The 15899-nt window shown below is 42.5% G+C and overlaps 1 protein-coding gene and 1 non-coding gene across 10 annotated transcripts in view; both read right to left on the bottom strand.

Moving 5' to 3' along the window:
• The window catches only part of LOC126237366 (prolyl 4-hydroxylase subunit alpha-2), an 840261-nt gene that overhangs the window by 66744 nt on the left and 757618 nt on the right, over positions 1-15899 (bottom strand). For 4 of the 9 annotated variants that reach the window (XM_049947442.1, XM_049947441.1, XM_049947438.1 and 1 more), the window contains one exon: positions 7266-7322. The exons of the other annotated variants lie outside the window; for them this stretch is intronic. The gene's annotated coding sequence lies outside the window, so the exon portion shown is untranslated. The remainder of the gene's footprint in view (positions 1-7265; positions 7323-15899) is intronic. 9 annotated transcript variants of the gene reach the window in all.
• On the bottom strand, positions 6533-6604 carry Trnaw-cca (transfer RNA tryptophan (anticodon CCA)). The gene has a single exon. It is a non-coding gene; the product is annotated as a tRNA-Trp (tRNA).

The raw sequence follows: 15899 nt of genomic DNA, 5'->3' as shown, positions 1-15899 counted from the left end.
AAGGGAGAGGAATGGGATTAGAGAGAAGGAAGGAAAGGGGGAGGGGGGAATGGAGGCAGATAGTAGTGGGGGACGAGAGAAGATGGTAAAACGCGTATAACTCTAAAATACGACATATATGAAAAACTGTGAACATCAAACCTCTAGAAATATATGTCACATCATAACAAAGAAGAAACACAAGTATCACTAGCATCAAAAGGCGAGGAAAATGACATATCCTACAGTCATATGGAAGATCGAGCCATTTCTCTGCTACTTTAACGAAAATAGGCCTCTGAGAATATCTATAAAATTTCTATTTTTGAATTGCAATTGTTCATTTAAAATGCATCCATCCTTGTGACTAGATGTTAAAAAACCTGTAATTCTTCTAGCAAGTCAAGCCCTTAGCCTCTACTTTATTTATGCAAACCCAGTGATGGCGGTGAAATTTTACAATTGACGACGCGTTACCGCTATATTTTAACGTATCTCTGCCAAAAGATGTAAACTAGTTAAGTCTGAATTTGTATTTGTATTCGTAGAGAGATATGATTGTGCCAGTATATATACTGGTACACACACACACACACACACAGTGTGTTTTCACTGTTAACTTGCTTAGGTTGCCCATATTTTCCTTCTGAAGAAGACGTTTTCATAAACGTCGAAACTATGGTAAAGGTGTTTTAGTAAACCTTCCAATTTGCAACTGATTGGTTGTTTACTGTTTCTACAAGAAGATTTTATTCTACGGTTGCTGCTCCAGCCACGTAAAAAATTTAAAAGCATTCAAAGTATTTGTTAAGGGCTACATTTTCTTGTACAGCGGTAGACCTTCTTCAGAAGATACAAATTCAAACTTCTTATGAGATGTCAACGTAATTGTACTATTTCCTTAGCGTTTCCAGAAATTTCTCCTACCGTACACCATTGGTAACACACTTATGAGAGTAATTTAGTTGTTACATCTGTGACGAGTTGCGCCAAGATGAAAGCAATGAAAGCAAGAAAATAGCTCGCGGAGCGAAATTAGATGCGTTTTGAATTTACTGGCGCTTTTGTGGAGGTTAGCATTCTGTCCGTGTATTTTGCGATTGTGTCTACATGTATTGTTCTTAACGACCAACAAGCGGCGGTACTTCACTCAAGTTATTTGCACGAAACGGCAACGTCGTGAATGAGGAAAATTGGGTTACTCTGCCTTCAGTTAGGCGTACTCCATAGGCTTAGCATAATTAGCACAAAGTGAAGACTTGAGGAATCAGAATGAAAGCTGAAGGGAAAGTCCAAAGGTCAAAACAAAGTATTATCGTGACTGTGAGGGAAGCAATTACGATGCGAATTTTCCATCTGTTTCACTACAGAAATGTATAAATGAAAGTTTTGGACAAATGGGAAGAAAGTTCGACTGCAGCTATTACAGTTCACAAACGACTTGCAGATCAGCTTCTACGAAGTGCACAAATGTTTCCCCGCAAAACAATTCGTGACAATCGTAGGTAACTTTCGTGCCCTTTGCGTTCGAAGAGTCATGTGGGGAAGTGTTATTGTGACATTGTGAATTCCTGTGAGAAGCACAAAGATTTTATAAATGTTAGAAGGAATGTTGTTTTCAGAGGTCGGCAAGATACTTACAACATACAATAATCGTCTCCGACTGCCATTAGAACTTACCAAGGTTAGAAGCATTGCACAGAGCAGAGACATGTAACACATCTGAGAACTCCACAGGTGTTCTGTGATTGCCAACTTTTATATACAACTAAACGTACTGAACCTTGTTAAAATGGTATTAATTTTCTTCCTTGTCGATCGGTTCAACCGTATTCGATGCAGATGCATCTCTCCGCATGCCTTCACCAGCTTGCCTTGGTCACCATCGCGTTTTGCTACAAAACTACACTCCTGGAAATTGAAATAAGAACACCGTGAATTCATTGTCCCAGGAAGGGGAAACTTTATTGACACATTCCTGGGGTCAGATACATCACATGATCACACTGACAGAACCACAGGCACATAGACACAGGCAACAGAGCATGCACAATGTCGGCACTAGTACAGTGTATATCCACCTTTCGCAGCAATGCAGGCTGCTATTCTCCCATGGAGACGATCGTAGAGATGCTGGATGTAGTCCTGTGGAACGGCTTGCTATGCCATTTCCACCTGGCGCCTCAGTTGGACCAGCGTTCGTGCTGGACGTGCAGACCGCATGAGACGACGCTTCATCCAGTCCCAAACATGCTCAATGGGGGACAGATCCGGAGATCTTGCTGGCCAGGGTAGTTGACTTACACCTTCTAGAGCACGTTGGGTGGCACGGGATACATGCGGACGTGCATTGTCCTGTTGGAACAGCAAGTTCCCTTGCCGGTCTAGGAATGGTAGAACGATGGGTTCGATGACGGTTTGGATGTACCGTGCACTATTCAGTGTCCCCTCGACGATCACCAGTGGTGTACGGCCAGTGTAGGAGATCGCTCCCCACACCATGATGCCGGGTGTTGGCCCTGTGTGCCTCGGTCGTATGCAGTCCTGATTGTGGCGCTCACCTGCACGGCGCCAAACACGCATACGACCATCATTGGCACCAAGGCAGAAGCGACTCTCATCGCTGAAGACGACACGTCTCCATTCGTCCCTCCATTCACGCCTGTCGCGACACCACTGGAGGCGGGCTGCACGATGTGAGCGGAAGACGGCCTAACGGTGTGCGGGACCGTAGCCCAGCTTCATGGAGACGGTTGCGAATGGTCCTCGCCGATACCCCAGGAGCAACAGTGTCCCTAATTTGCTGGGAAGTGGCGGTGCGGTCCCCTACCGCACTGCGTAGGATCCTACGGTCTTGGCGTGCATCCGTGCGTCGCTGCGGTCCGGTCCCAGGTCGACGGGCACGTGCACCTTCCGCCGACCACTGGCGACAACATCGATGTACTGTGGAGACCTCACGCCCCACGTGTTGAGCAATTCGGCGGTACGTCCACCCGGCCTCCCGCATGCCCACTATACGCCCTCGCTTAAAGTCCGTCAACTGCACATACGGTTCACGTCCACGCTGTCGCGGCATGCTACCAGTGTTAAAGACTGCGATGGAGCTCCGTATGCCACGGAAAACTGGCTGACACTGACGGCGGCGGTGCACAAATGCTGCGCAGCTAGCGCCATTCGACGGCCAACACCGCGGTTCCTGGTGTGTCCGCTGTGCCGTGCGTGTGATCATTGCTTGTACAGCCCTCTCGCAGAGTCTGGAGCAAGTATGGTGGGTCTGACACACCGGTGTCAATGTGTTCTGTTTTCCATTTCCAGGAGTGTAGTTGCTCTTCCCTGTGTTTTTCGTAATACCTGAATACATATTCCGTAGGTATATAATAAGGCAGCATCGTGCACCAGGAAGAAAAAATGCAAAGATTACTCCTTGATCAAGTGGAGAATCTCACATTAATACTCGGCTGATTCTATGAAGCATGTTTTTATAGCCTGTCCGCAATGTTTCTGAATAAGTCCGCCCCGGTAGCTGAGTGCCGGCACGGTAGCTCAGCGTGTTCGGTCGGAGGGTTACGTGCCCTCTGTAATAAAAAAACTGAGTTATACGATCATCAACGAACTTAAAACGGATGTCTTACGACGTCCGCTCCGAGCAGACGCAACGAACAAAAGCGAACAAAATAAGATTTTTTTTAAAAAAAAAGAAGTGGTCATCGTGACAGACTGTCAATCCTAAGCGCCCGGGTTCGATTCCCGGAAATTTTCTCCGCTCAGGGACTGGGTGTTGTGTTGTCCTAATCATCATCATTTTATCCCCATCGACGCGCAGGTCGCCGAAGTGGCGTCAAATCGAAAGACCTGCACCAGGCGAACGGTCTACGGGAGGCCCTAGCCACACGACATTTCCATTTCCATTTCTGAATAAAACAAAACTGTTACATAAATTAGCAATATCAACTACGTTGATCACTCGCAAACATTGCTCAACCAATTTATGCAGATGATTCCAAAAAATCTGGAAAATTTGCAGACGGTAAATGATTCTAAATAGGATACTTTGAGAAAACAAAGGGCCTGAAAAAAATATTTACTATTTTATTGATATGAACAACTTACACCTTCCAGTAATTATTTTTCGATTGCGACCGTCACTCCGAATTCATGCATTTACAATGGTTCACGCAGTTTGTCTGCCCTCTGTCAGATTTTGATACTGTCTGTTGTACAGTGAGAGGAACAGCTGAGATCGTACAAACTAATTACTCAGCGCTTTCTACGTGAGTTTGTAATCTCTGTTGTGGACTGTTGTTTCCTCGTATTCTACCGATAAATCTAAGCTTACCATTTGACTTGATGGCGATGACTGCACAAAATTACGACTTGAACTTATTTTATTTCACTTACGGTGAGTTTAAATAAGGTATCCGATTTCATAGCTCCTAAAGCTGAACAGGAACTTTGGCTCACTTTCCCATTTTGTTTCTACTCTAGTTCATTCGAAAGAGTTATATTGACTGTAATTCGTATCTGATTATACCTGGAAGCTTTGGAAAGTTATCGAGACTTGTATCCCGAAAAGCTATGAGACTGAAGCACAGCAAAAAATAACATAGGTTCTACAAAAGCGATTACACGCGTAGATTGACCTCCACCATGCCAACCAGGACGGATTCCGAAAACAGCTGACTGAAGCCCAGCTCTGTCTCCTCTTGAAAGTCGCGGATAACGCAAAGAGATAGATGTACTATTTCTTGACTTCCTAAAAGCATTTTATGTTGTACCAAAGCAACGTTTGTTAATGAAAGTTCGATTACATAGTCTTTCAAACGAAATTTGTGATTTGATCGAGGATTTCTTAGAAAGGAGAACGCAGCTCATTATCTTGGATGGAGTCATTGGAAGATGTAGAAATAACATCTGTTGTGCCTCGGCAAAGTGTGTTGGGACAAAGAGTGACAACAAGCTAAAAAATTAAAATGGTTGGCTCTGAGCACTATGGGACTTAACATCTATGGTCATCAGTCCCCTAGAACTTAGAACTACTTAAACCTAACTAACCTAAGGACAGCACACAACACCCAGCCATCACGAGGTAGAGAAAATCCCTGACCCCGCCGGGAATCTTTTTTTTTTTTTTGTAACCATATATATTTATCGAACCCGGGAACCCGGGCGTGGGAAGCGAGAACGCTACCGCACGACCACGAGATGCGGGCTAAAAAATTAAATATGTGCAGTAGTTCAAGCCACCGTAAACTTGTGCACTTCATAGAATACAGAAGAGTAGAATCCTTTGACTACAATGCCAATGATTCACAATTGGAACCGGTGAAATGCCTGGGTGTAATAATCTGTAGCGATATTAAATGGAATAATCATATAGGGTCAACAGTAGGCGAGAAAATAGTACACTTCGTTCACCATCTGAGCACACAAAATGCAGACACTTTAAAACGGAAATTGTTTACAAAATATTCGTGCGAACCATCCTAGAATACCGTCCAAGAGTGTGGTGTCCATATCAAAGAGGATTAACAGCGAATACTGAACGACTGGAGACAGTTTTGTTGACCCATGGGAGACTGCCACGGAAATACTGCAAAACTTAAAGTGGCAGACGTTTAAGGATACATACCGAATATTTCGTGACAGCTTGCTTATAAAATTTAAAAAAGCAGTGTCAAGCGAGGCATCTAGGTATAACCGTCCCCGTTCCCTCCTCCCTCCACCTCAACGCCTGCCGCGACTTTATTAGAGATATTCTTCATCCCCCTATCTGTCACTCCCGCATGGACCGCCAAGACAAGACTTTTGAACTAAATTCAGTTTCATCGAAGCGCAAAACACCTCATTTTATTGCAGTTTTGTAATTATACCAACGATCGTTATTTTTGCTGAACTGTAAAGGATTATTTGCAATAAATTTCATAAGATTTACGTACTGTGATGCTGTAGTTAAAACATACGTCAGTGGATAGCACTTCGTTTTGCAATAATACTTTCTGCCGAATGTGTGTTATCCTTGGCTATAACTCCATGACATTGTTGAATGAAAGTAAGCAAAGTATACTGTGTTACTGATTGACCTCTGTTTCTCTCTCACAGCGTGGCCAAGGTGTAGGAAAAAAAAATTAAGACAGCAGCAACAAAAATCATCCTTAGTTGATGAAGTGCATTACTTTATACACTACACGTGGATCCTTACTGAAAGTTTCATTGTTGCAAGTACAATTGTTGGTAGAACTGTTCTACCTTAGATCACTGTGACAAACTTGTAGAACTGACACTTAACACAAATTAGTTCTTCGTCGCAATACTAATAGTAAATAGCCTAATTTTGGCCGTCACACCTCATTGTGGATCGATTCAGTTATGCATTCACAATCTTCAATTAACTAACAACAATCATTTGTTTGGCCGTAAAATTCATGCCCGTGAGAGTATTAGCTGTAATCATCCTATGTACATAAATTTTATAAAATAACGAATGTAACACCAGATTTATTATAGCCTTACACTGAGAGTGAAGAATGAATAAGTAACTAAAAATAAAAATGTTTGACCCCGACGTGATTTGAACACGCAACCTTCTGATCTGGAGTCAGACGCGCTACCGTTGCGCCACGGAGTCGGATACGCACACTCGCTTTAGCAAGCGGTTAAATAAATTCAACACGTGTATCTTATTTCCAGTTGAAATTTCCTTTATTAATATTTTATAACATATTTCAGTGTGCGTCTCCTTAAAGTTTTTCATAGTTGATGTACAATATATCTGCACAATACGCATCAACGGATACAAATGTCTCTATTTCACAAGTCCATGTCTACGAATTTATCCCGCATTTATAGCCAGTTATTTGTGAAGAATAATTTGTTAACAAGGTGCGAATCTTGGCAACGAAGGATTCTAGAAATGGCTGAATCAATCACAAAGCACAGTCCACACGACGTAATGGCGTGAAGGGCATACGTAGCAAGTCAATCAGTTGCAATTTCGCATTAACATTCTTTGGTGTCCACAAGTCAAACGCTGCTCTTCCAACCTAACCCTCACTATATGTCAGATCAAACAGCACAATCAAGATTAGATGAGAAAAGGGGGGAAGTTGGCGCGAGTGTTGTCACAACTGAGCGCTGTATTCAACATCCTGGTGTTTCCACGGGCAAATTTAATATTCGTGCTAACATTTATTAAACATTTTGCAACCCCACTGACACTGGAAAATTCAAAACCAGTTCAATTCGCGTTTACATAATAACACATTCATAGTCGAGGTGATTGCTCTTACCTTACTGGTGTGTTGATCACCAAAGAAGACACTCTGCAGGATGGGTGACGGGAGCACCTGAATCGACAGAAATAGAATAAACTCGAGTGATATTGAATAAGCACCTTCGTTATCATGATTAGTTAGCGGACAGCACTGTTTTATTGCGTCTAAAATGACAGTTAAAGACGTCAAATTCTATTCCACATAAATTTCAATGGTTCAAATGGCTCTGAGCACTATGGGACTCAACTGCTGAGGTCATTAGTCCCCTAGAACTTAGAACTAGTTAAACCTAACTAACCTAAGGACATCACACACATCCATGCCCGAGGCAGGATTCGAACCTGCGACCGTAGCGGTCTCGCGGTTCCAGACTGCAGCGCCAGAACCGCGCGGCAACTTCGGCCGGCCATAAATTTCAACAACCGTTAACAATACTACTCTGCTGCCAATGTACACACAATAAACACACTGTTGTCAGCTTGCTTAAGTTGGCAGAAACTAAAAGGCGGTCAGTACCCGTCGAATTCACTCAACAGACCAAAGTTATCTTACCTAGCTCGTTCTTAGAAGCTTTTTTAAGAAGTCGACTTATCACAATGAGCGGTGGCAGTTAAACAGTCATTCTTCCAGCGCACCATATTTGACTGGAACGGGAAGAAACCGAAATATCTGGTACCATGCAATGCACTGTCGGCCGTTCGCTCCACAGTGGTTTGCAGAGCACGTAAGTATGTATGTAGATGTCGGTAGTAGATATGGCTTTTTGTAACGTGTCTCATATAACTCTTTTCTCAATTAAATTGGTTAACAGAACATGTAGTACACATACTTTCTGTTCCCACTCCGAACGCCTCTCGTTTTAATGCAGCTTGTCACGCTTCTCGTTTTAATGTAGCTTGTAAGCGTGAATGTCTTTAGATTAACTCACGCGGCTGACATGTAGCAGAGATCTCATGGAGTTGTTGACGGATGGTTGTGCTAAAATCATGCCTTTGGTGAGAATGTATCCGTTTGTTGAGATAGACAACGTTCTTGTTCCATCGCGATAAACGTATTGCTCATCTATCTCTGAATGCCCGAGCAAGTTTTGCTGTGGTGTAATGATTCTGTATAATAATAATTATTATTTATTCATTTCTATCGACTGAAACCAGTCTGTGGTAGTAACTGAATGAAAACAGTCGACACAGTCGGTTGTAATTATGCACACTAACTGAATTATTCATTCTTTCTATTGAAGTGAAAGCAGCCTGTAGTTTTTCTGGTGATTGAATCATGTATTCGTATCTTCAACTGAAATCATGCTTTAATGTTCTGACTGACTGAGCTACACTCATTAATTCTTCTAAGTAAAACCAGTCTGTGGTACTTAGATTAGTTGAACCAAAGCAGTGGTATACAACCGACGTACGCATACCCCCGTAACGGTAGCCCTATCGCCAATGACTGACTGAAGATACGTGAAGATATCGCAGAGGGTACGCCAGAGGTAAAATAAAGATTATACATTTTCATTTAATTATGTACTGAATAGACTAATTCTTCTTATCATAACTGAAAACCGAGTAATATATTGTTGTGAACTACGTTATTCTAGGGTAATTAACACGTAAGAAACTAAGCTGATGTAATGTTGGTACGAAGTAGACCATAAAAATCCCTTAGGGCAGTGATCGGGCCACATGCGCGAATCAAGTATGCAAGCGGCCCACGATTCTAGGCCGTATTTCATAATGATATGCACCTAACAACTAACAGCCGAATAAAAAAAAAGTCAATTAACGTTGACAACGTCTTAAGAGTGTAGTTTTCCTGCTCAGTAACAAACACAAATACTTAGAGAGAGACAGTAATATATTACGATGTACTTAATTTTCATTGACGCTGGTGAATTCTGCCGCGAACTAAGTTGGTCAGTGGCAGAGGGTAAAGTAGTGGCCACTGAGTGTTTACAGGATGTTCGTCTTCCAGTATCGACAACTCACAACTTGCGCGACACATACTGGTCTACTGCTTGATATATATTTTGACACGGAAGTAACATGGATTGGTCAATGTGCTTCTCACACACAGTCACTTGCAAACGCGGTATTTGTAGCAATGATCATGTCAATATATCAAGTCTGTTGTGATACAATTGAGAGAAGAAAAAATACTGTTAAAACATTAGTAAGCATTTCTAATCGCGTCTCCTATTGCAAAATGCATTTAGATACAGGTACAATTACTGTTATAATCAGTTAATAATCAGCTCATACAGATTACACAACACGTCATCATGCGATTACAGTGTTGCTGCGTTGCGTGTGGCGGCAATCTGAGCAGAGAACGGTAGACATGAATTTTCCGAATAGGGCCGACTTTTAACGGTGAGCACCTGAGGGCAGGCAGTAAATATCACGCCCTTATTCTAGCTACTCTACTGAGGGCTCATAACGCACTGATATGTTGCTACAAAAACCAATCACAGCTAGAAACTTGTACATAATGTGAACGACAATCAAATAATTTATAATCAACGACGGTAAAATACTCTCTACAAAAGTTGAGTGAAAGTCAAAATCCGCAACGGCAGTTTATTGTGTTTTCTCTGTATGACGACCGTTTTCATACCTTGGACGTATATCTTCAGGTCATGTAAAACTAGTACTTCGTGTGCCACGAATAACAAGGTACAAGTGTGCATAAAAACATGTCACTCCTCGATAGAACCTTGGATGAAACGGCGGATGGACATCCGATTCGAACCATGCATGATGGAGATGTATTACAGATCATGCACCTACACCTACATCCATACTTCGCAAGCCACCTGACAGTGTGTGGCGCAGGGTACTTTGAGTACCTCTATCGGTTCTCCCTTCTATTCCACTCTCGTATTGTTCGTGGAAAGAAAGATTGTCAGTGTGCCTCTGTGTGGGCTCTAATCTCTCTGATTGTATCCCCATATTCTCCTCGCGAGATATACGTAGGAGGCAGCAATATACTGCTTGACTCCTCGGTGAAGGTATGTTCTCGAAACTTCAACAAAAGCCCGTACCGAGCTACTGAGCGTCTCTCTTGCAGCGTCTTCCACTGGAGTTTATCTATCACCTCCGTAACGCTTTCGCCATTACTAAATGATCCTGTAACGAAGCGCGCTGCTCTCCGTTGGATCTTCTCTATCAACCCTATGTGGTACGGATCCCACACCGGTGAGCAGTATTCAAGCAGTGGGCGAACAAGTGTAGTGTAACCTACTTCCTTTGTTTTCGTATTGCACTTCCTTAGGATTCTTCCAATGAATCTCAGTCTGGCATCTGCTTTCCCGACGATTAATTTTATATTGTCATTCCATTTTAAATCACTCGTAGTGTCTACTCCCAGATAATTTATGGAATTAACTGCTTCCAGTTCCTGACCTGCTATATTGTAGCTAAATGATGAAGGATCTTTCTTTCTGCGTATTCGCAGCACATTACACTTGTCTACATTGCGATTCGATTGCCATTCCCTGCACCATGCGTCAATTCGTTGCAGATCCTCCTGCATTTCAGTACAATTTTCCATTGTTACAACCTCTCGATATACTACAGCATCATCCGCAAAAAGCCTCAGTGAACTTCCGATGTTACCCACAAAGTCATTTATATATGTTGTGAATAGCAACAGTCCTACGACACTCCCCTGCGGCACAGCTGAAACCACTCTTAGGGGCCTGATGACCTCAGATGTTACGTCCCATAGTGCTCAGAGCCATTTGAAATCACTCTTACTTCGGAAGACTTCTCTCCATTGAGAATGACATGCTGCGTTCTGTTATCTAGGAACTCACCAATACAATCACAAAATTGGTCTGATAGTCCATATGCTGTTACTTTGTTCATTAAACGACTGTGGAGAACTGTATCAAATGCTTTGCGGAAGTCAAGAAACACGGCATCTACCTGGGAACCCGTGTTTATGGCCCTCTGAGTCTCGTGTACGAATAGTGCGAGCTGGGTTTCACACGATCGTCTTTTTCGAAACCCATGCTGATTCCTAAAGAGTAGATTTCTAGTCTCCAGAAAAGTCATTATACTCGAACATAATACGTGTTCCAAATTTCTACAACTGATCGTCGTTAGAGATATAGGTCTATAGTTCTGCACATCTGTTCGACGTCCCTTCTTGAAAACGGGGATGACCTGTGCCCTTTTCCAATCCTTTGGAACGCTACACTCTTCTAGAGACCTACGGTACACCGCTGCAAGAAGGGGGGCAAGTTCCTTCTCGTACTCTGTGTAAAATCGAACTGGTATCCCATCAGGTCCAGCGGCCTTTCCTCTTTTGAGCAATTTTAATTGCTTCTCTATCCCTTCGTCATCTATTTCGATATCTACCATCTTGTCATCTGTGCGACAATCTAGAGAAGGAACTGCAGTGCAGTCTTTCTCTGTGAAACAGCTTTGGAAAAAAACATTTAGTATTTCGGCCTTTAGTCTGTCATCCTCTGTTTCAGTACCGTTTTGGTCATTGAGTGTCTGGACATTTTGTTTTGATGCACCAAAATTTCTTAGGATTTTCTGCCAGGTCAGTACATAGAACTTTACTTTCGAATTCGTTGAACGCCTCTCGCATAGCCCTCCTCACCCTACATTTCGTTTCGTGTAATTTTTGTTTGTCTGCAAGGCTTTGGATATGTTCATGTTTGCTGTGGAGTTCCCTTTGCTCCCGCAGCAGTTTTCTAACTCAGTTGTTGTAACACGGTGGCTCTTTTCCATCTCTTACGATCTTGCTTGCAAGGTTCGGAAGGAAGGAAGGGAGATTGGGTTTAACGTCCCGTCGACATCGAGGTCGTTAGGGACGGAGCACAGGCTCGGATTGTGTCAAGGATGGGAAAGGAAATCGGCCGTGCTCTTTCGAAGGACCCATCCCGGAATTTGGCTGAAACGGTTTAGGAAAATCACGGAAAAACCTAAATCTGGATGGTCGGACGCGGATTTAAACCGTCGTCCTCCCAAAGCGAGTCCAGTGGGCTAACAACGAGACCGCCTCGCTTGGTATGCATGGTTCGGATCGGATTCGATCTGCCGTTTCATCCAAGGTTCCATCAAGGAGTGACAAGTTTTTATGCGCATTTGTACCTTGGAATTCGTGGCACATTGAGTATTAAGTAGACTTGAAGATATATCTATAGGGTATGAAAATGGTCGCCATACAGTGAAAACACAATAAACAACTACTGCGGATTTAGACTTTCACTCAACTTTAATATAGACTATTTTACCATCTTTGATTTACACATTATGATTTACGTTCGATACCAAAGAAATAACAACAGTACCTATGCGGCCTGTGGTGTCGCCCCGCAATATCAGTATTGGCTCTTGTCATTTCCATAATAATAAAATAAGCAAATGTGACAGTTGTAGGTGAATGTGCTCGTAAATGTGCTTGATTCCTGAAACATGTCGCACTTAACGGCAGAATAAAACATCATTCTACAGCCGAGATGAGACACCTGTTTTACATATTAACGGCACGGCCACAGTGGCAACACTTACATGTACCCTATATGCAGATGTCGACGCTGCGAAATGTAGAATGCTGACCCCTCTCATTCGTTAAATCTCTAGGGGAAAGAGGTGCCTCGCGAAGCTCCAACAGCCAAGAACTTTTCTCAGCACTAGTTCTTACCCGTACTCGGATATTGCCCCGGGGGCGCTGTGCGCTGGTGAACACAAGTGAGGCAGAGCTTAAAATACTCGCGCTTCCGGTACACATCGCGGCGTTCAGCAGGGAGAGGCCGACTGCTCGCGTCAGCAGTATGCGCTCAGAGTACTGCATGCACTAAGTAAATCTCAGTATTTACAGCCACACAGGCTTCAGAGTATCTGTGTACATGACGCGACCACGCATCTATACAGAGAAGATCAAATCCATATTAAGAGAAGATGTTTATTTGTTTATTAAAATTGATGACGTCAGAGCCTGAAGGCCCTCAGTTACATCGAACCAGGGTTTCACACATACAGTATTTTTTTACATCATAGTTACCTAAGACATAAAATGGCTCAAATGGCTCTGAGCACTATGGGACTTAACTTCTAAGGTCATCAGTCCCCTAGAAAGAACTACTTAAACTTAGCTAACCTAAGGACATCACACACATCCATGCCCGAGGCAGGATTCAAACCTGCGACCGTAGCGGTCGCGCGGTTCCAGACTGTAGCGCCTAGAACCGCTCGGCCACCCCGGCCGGCTAAGAAATAAAAATAACAACAATAGCAGTAGTGATAGCGGCATCAACAAAATGTACCTATAGATGGGCAAAAGAGTTTTTATGACACAGCAAATTCTGAGATAGAGAAATTTAAGTACAATGCACCAGCTAAGAGCACTTAATATGCAGTTTTATTCTATTGCAATGATAAATAAATTGAGTTGTAGCACGGCTCTTTCGTGTAACCGTTATGTCACTGCATTTTTAGCCTTTCGAATGAATCACAACGCTAGTTGCATAAAGGAAGGGTCAGGTTGTTAGCTAGCTGTCAATTATTTTTAAAGCTCTCTTACCCCCCCCCCCCCCCCCCGCCTTTAACTCTCAGCTGGCCATTGTTAGAAAAACTGAATGCTCGTCTGCGATTTATTTTCCACACACGGTCTAATAAACAATGTTTCTGTTCAGTACTGATAATTTCTTACAGCATACAATGCTTTTCGTATTTCTGGCAAGCATTAAATCGCCAATCATTCTGTATGTCATGTGGTGTTGTTGTCTTCAGTCCAGAGACTGGTATGATGCAGCTCTCCATGCTACTCTATCCTGTGCAGGTATCTTCATCCTCGAGTAACTACTGCAACCTACATCATACTGAATCTGCTTAGTGTATTCATCTCTTGGTCTCCCTCTACGATTTTTACCCTCCACGCTTCCCACCAAAACTAAATTGGTGATCCATTGATGCCTCCGAATGTATCCTACCAACCGATACCTTCTTTTAGTCAGCTTGTGCTAAAAATTCTTCTTCTTCCCAATTTATTCAGCACCTCTAATCTTCAGCATTCTTCTGTAGCACCAGATTTCGAAAGCTATTCTCTTCTTGTCTAAACTACTTATTGTCCATGTTTCGCTTCCGTCCATGGCCACACTCCATACAAATAATTTCATTTGTTTTGTTGATGTTCATCTTATATTCTCCTTTCAAGACACTGTCCATTCCGTTCAACTACTCTTCCAGGTCCTTAGCTGTCTCTGACGGAATTACAGTGTCATTGGCAAACCTCAAAGTTTTTGTTTCTTCTCCGTGGATTTTAATTCCTACTCCATATTTTTCTTTTGTTTCCTTTACTGCTTGCTCAATATACAGAAGGAATAACGCTCAATATACAGATTGAATAACATCGGGGATACGCTACAACCCTGTCTCACTCCCTTTTCAATCAATGCTTCCCTTTCGTGCCCCTCGACTCTTTATAAGTGCCATCTAATTCTGTACAAACTGTAAATAGCCTTTCGCTCCCCGTATTTTACCCCTGTTACCTTCAGAATTTGAAGGAGAGTATTCAATCACCATTGTCAAAAGCTTTCTCTAAGTCTATAAAAGCTAGAAACGTAGGTTTGACTTCCCTTAACCTACCTTCCAAGATAAGTCGTAGGGTCAGTATTGTCTCGCGTGTTCCAACATTTCTACGGAATCCAAACTGATCTTCCCCGAGGTTGCTTTCTACCAATTTTCCATTACTCTGTAAAGAATTCGTGTTAATATTTTGCAGCCATTACTTATTAAACTGATAGTTCGGTAATTTTCACATCTGTCGACAACTGTTTTATTTGGGATTGGAATTATTATATTCTTCTTGAAATCTGAGGGTATTTCACCTGTATCATACAGCTTGCTCACAAGATGGTAAAGTTTTGTCTTGGCTGGCTCTCTCAAGGCTATCAGTCGTTCTAACGGAATGTCGTCTACTCCTGGGGCCTTTTTTTGTCTTACGTCTTTCAGTGCTCTGTCAAATTCTTCACACAGTATCATACGTCCCATTTCACCTTCATCTATGTCCTCTTCCATTTCCATAATATTGTGCTCAAGTACATCGCCCTTGTATAGACCCTCTATATACTCCTTCCACCGTTCTGCCTTTCCTTCTTTGCTTAGGACTGGTTTTCCATCTCCGCTCTTGATATTGATACAGGTGTTTCTCTTTTCTCCAAAGGTGTCTTTAATTTTCCTGTAGGCAGTATTCATCTTACTCCTAGTGATATATGCCTCTACATCCTTACATTTGTCCTCTAGCCATCCTTGCTAAACCATTATGCACTTCCTGTCGATCTCATTTTTGAGACGTTTGTATTCCCCTTCGCTTGCTTCATTTGCTGCATTTTTTTTATTTTCTCCTTTCATCAATTAAATTCAATGTATCTTTGTTACCCAAGGATTTCTACTAGCCCTCGTCTTTTTACCTACTTGATCCTCTGCTGCCTTCACTATTTTTCATCTCTCAAAGCTACCCATTCTTCTTCTTATTTATTTCTTTCCCCCGTTCTTGTCAATCGTTCCCTAATGCTCCCTGAAACTCTCTACAACCTCTGGTTCTTTCAGTTTATCAGGTCCCATCTCCTTAAATTCCCATCTTCTTGCAGTTTCTTCAGTTTTAATCTACAGTTCATAACCAATAGCTTGTGGT

Source organism: Schistocerca nitens, chromosome 2 (genome assembly GCF_023898315.1).
Source record: "Schistocerca nitens isolate TAMUIC-IGC-003100 chromosome 2, iqSchNite1.1, whole genome shotgun sequence".
Classification (NCBI taxonomy): domain Eukaryota; kingdom Metazoa; phylum Arthropoda; class Insecta; order Orthoptera; family Acrididae; genus Schistocerca; species Schistocerca nitens.
The sequence above is the reverse complement of the archived record's forward strand: the minus strand, read 5'-3'. Positions and strand labels throughout refer to the sequence as shown.